Source organism: Bombina bombina, chromosome 2, assembly GCF_027579735.1.
Source record: "Bombina bombina isolate aBomBom1 chromosome 2, aBomBom1.pri, whole genome shotgun sequence".
Classification (NCBI taxonomy): Eukaryota; Metazoa; Chordata; class Amphibia; order Anura; family Bombinatoridae; genus Bombina; species Bombina bombina.
The window spans coordinates 864002581-864006948 of NC_069500.1; positions in this window are offsets into that span (position 1 = coordinate 864002581).

Genomic DNA, 4368 nt, shown 5'->3' on the forward strand with positions numbered 1-4368 from the left:
TCTATTTTCATTTTAAGTAAAGTTATATAGTTGGGGATATTTGTGTGTGCATATGTGTATGTGTGTGCCGCATACGTGGGTGTGCATGTGGGTGTTTATTAAGGCTTGAGATCAAATTTTAAGCTCTTCTTTTTATTTTCATAGTTTAAAAAAAATGTTAAATGGCAATTAACTTGCAGCCAAGCAAATAATGTCACTCAAATGCCGAACTGTCATTATACAATCCAAACACAAAAATATATATTCTACCTGGAACACAAATCATATTACAACTATGAGTCTGCCATTTGTATGGTAATCACCTACCAATACCCCCTTGAGACCCCTCTAAATTGGGTCTGTCTTATGCCACACTGAGTAGGTAATCACTTTACCATTGTAATTATACCTGCACCGGAGAGCAGGATGTGACCCATCATCAAAAATATGGACATCTCCTTTTTAAAAGAAGGGATCTCATTCTCCTTAGTTACATCAGAGAAACCAGAGTGAGAGATAGATTCAGATCAAAGTTTCACAAGTTGTTCAACTGCGTCTGAGGGAGCTCTGACGGATCTGAAATAGTTGCTGCAGGTGAGGGAGCAGCCTCGTCTCTTTCAAATAAGGGGTCTTTATCATTACTAGTGATTAGGTGATTAGGCTTCAGGTCTCTCCTAATTTTGCTATTAGATAATGAGAAGTTAGGAGTGCACAAGGTCACACTATCAATACCAAACTGTAAAAATCAGCCATCATGTTATATTTTTGAAATATATATTAAGGTTTACATGTGGTTCCTATGCTAATTATTAACTCCTTAATGACTTGAAGTACCCTGTACGTTGCATGTCATTAAGGAGTTTTTTTATCCCAGTAAAAGTGCCAGCAGCGAGACCCACAATCACTTGGTACCCCGCAACTCCACTCCTTTACCTCATGCGCTGCCCTTTACTGACTGACAGCACTGCACTTGCAAGTAGTGAAGGGAGGAGCCAAAGAAGAGAAAGTGGGTTGAAAGAGCTGCTAAATTTGCACAGCCAGGCTGTAAAACAAAACAAAGTATTGGTGCTGGTGAAAAAACAATATTAATAAAAAATAATTAGCTGCTATGTATGTAGGATGTGTGCCCTTTATGCCACTATCAGCCCAGATGCCACCACAGATGACAGCACACAGGGGTATTGTTACCTTGCAAAAAATGTGCACTCGTATGGTACTATGGTCCTTAACAGACAGTTGGAGGTATGAGATAGATTAAAAAATAACATAAAATTATAATACATTTTTACATATTATAGTTCTTATAATTCACATATTATAGATCTTATGAAGTACTCTAGAAGAAAACTCACAACATACATATATAAATACACAGAAACAAATACAAACGTAATTTAATAATTAAGCAAGCGCACACATATTTATAGTGCACAAAAATGACCATTGAGGGCACAAATATATACATACACCTACACCATACACACACACATATATATATATATATCACACACATACTGTACATACATACATACATACATACAGGTAAAACCCTTTATCCAAACTGTGTGGTACCGGATAAGGTTGGGATTTTGGAATAATTTGGATTTTGCAGTTTGGAGAGGTGATGAAACTAAGTATAAACAACATCTTAAGTAATTTAGACAATATTCACATGTTATAATACAGCTCATACATGTAAGCAAAAGGTCATTTTATATCATTTTGTAATACTTTTGTACACATAGTACCCTCACATAAATAGTACAGTACTGTAATCAAAAAGTTATTATTTGTTGCATTTAAATAAATATACACTATTACTTGCATTTCAGAACACATAAAAAAAACAGACACGGGCAGAAAAGATTGTGACTTATAGGCAGGGACAAATAGTAATTTTTGATAATTTTTAAAAATGTATTAATTTTAGTGTCTGGATCCTACATCCCTCCAAATAGGATTATATTTTTCACTCATACCCACACCATACATATACATGACTGGACTACATTTTCACAGATATTACTAGTCTAAGTTATGTTTAGTCAGCAATGATCCATCCCCACTCCTGGTCAGATCATGCAGCTATTAGTTGTGATTTGTCATGGCCTTTTGCTCCTCAAAGACCGTGCATGGTGACTGGACGATTGCCTTTTAGTAGACTCCTAGATTTTACAGCAACGTCAGAATATTTCAATTGTAATGTACTCCCTGAGACAAATATACAAATTATATGGGAAGCACACAAAACAGTAGTTAGGGGAGAACTCATAGCTATCAAAGCATCTAAAACTAAACAACAGACAGCTTACATCCTCCTCGCTGACATTTCTACCCTTCAGTCACTACATAATTATCTTTAGTCCTATCTAACAAGCAATCTCTCCTCCTTAAATTAATAGGTTAAGAGGAGGAAAAAACGTATTACATCTTAAACAAAAAAATGTACGGAGGTAGAAATAAACAAGTCAGGCCCTTAGCTTGTTACCTCCAGAAAAAAGTAAATAATAATTATATCTTGAGCATTAAAGACACTTAGGTTCGAACACATTTTGATTTTCATAATATAGCCAAAGCTTTCAAGGAATATTATGAAAATGTTTATAATCTGCATGCTTCCCCAGGCAGAGACTCCCTTGACCCCTCTATCTTAGTGCCGCATTTCAAATACCATAGCAAACTAAAACTACCCCAGCTAACGGAGGACCAATAAGATAGCTCTGATGATCCCATATCTATTGAAGAACTGTTTGAGGTTATTAAACAACTGCCAAACGGGAAATCACCTGGACCCGAAGGGTTTGGAAATCTATATTATTTAAAATTTAAGGATATATTGGCCCCTTATTTATTATCTTATTTCCATAGAATTAATAGATGAGATTAACACCTTACGAAATTTAAACAACGGTCTGTACTTGCCCCTCCAATATCGCACACCCATTTCACTAGTCTATAAGATATTGATTTATAGCCCCCCAGATACCTACCAGATAGTCTTTTATATGTTGTAATATAAGAGGCTTTGCAACGTCCAAGCTCAAACTCTCCAGAAAAGTCAACTGAATGACATCTATTTCCTTATGTAACAGAATTTTATCAAATCCAAATAGGGGAAAATTGCCCAATTTAAAGTCAGCATGTGGTATAGTAAAAGGGGCCATATTCCAAAAATTAGGATTGGCCAGCATTAGGCCCATTAACATAATGGCATACTAGTAGATATGCAAACAAATGAGTAAGCAGTAGGTTATATTGTGCTTGTACATCCCTGAAAGATCTCAGCTTATTCAGGGTGTCCCCCACTATTTTAATCCCTCGCTCATGCCATATATGAAAGGGTTAAGTGCCCAAATCAGTGAGGAAGTTTATATTACCCACCAAGGGGGTGTACATAGGTGTGGGATGAGAAATACCTAAATACAAAGAATTTTAACCACACTCTTACATTTTAGAATTTCAGAAATTAAAAGAACCTGTCTTTCCATGCTAACTTAACACACAACTTGCTGATTGAATTTGAGTCAATGACTAGCTCACAGAGGCACAGAAGTCACACAACTGCACATTCATATAGCTCTAGTCAAGGTGATTTAAAATGTCTGAGCTTTCCCTAGTCCCCTACCTCCATATGCTAGGTTAAGACTTGATTGGACATACCTGTATGACTAAAATCCAACATTTAGTGTCTGACTGGCTGTTCCTAACATCAATGATTAGTAATACTATGGTAGGATTGGACAGAGAACGATAGTTACAAAAATGTTCATACCCCTTGTACATAATTATAAACATGCGACAAGAACAAATAAATTAATCATTTTGGTCAAGCAATCATTTGTTTTTTGTCCAATAATGAATGTAGCTGATTGTTTTTTGCACAACTCAATTAAAACAGTGTATTCAAACTAGAAAGGACATTTAAATCAAAATTAAATTCCCCAATGAAGATTTAATTATGCAGAGAAAAAAATTGCAGTGTACTTTTATTATTTATTTTGCAAGTTTTTTTTTAAAGAGTCAGTCTACACAAGAATTTTTATTGTTTAAAAATATAGATTATCCCTTTATTACCCATTCCCTAGTTTTGCACAACCAACACAGTTATATAAATACACTTTTTACCTCTGTGATTACCTTGTATCTAAGCCTCTGCAAACTGCCCCCTTATTTCAGTTCTTTTGACAGACATCCATTTTAGCCAATCAGAGCTGGCTCACTTGAACTTCACGTGCGTGAGCAGTGTTATCTATATGACGCACATGAACTAACACCCTCTAGTGGTGAAAAAACTGTCAAAATGCCCTGAGAGAAGAGGCAGCCTTCAAGGGCTTAGAAATTAGCATATGAACCTCCTAGGTTTAGCTTTCAACTAAGAATACCAACAGA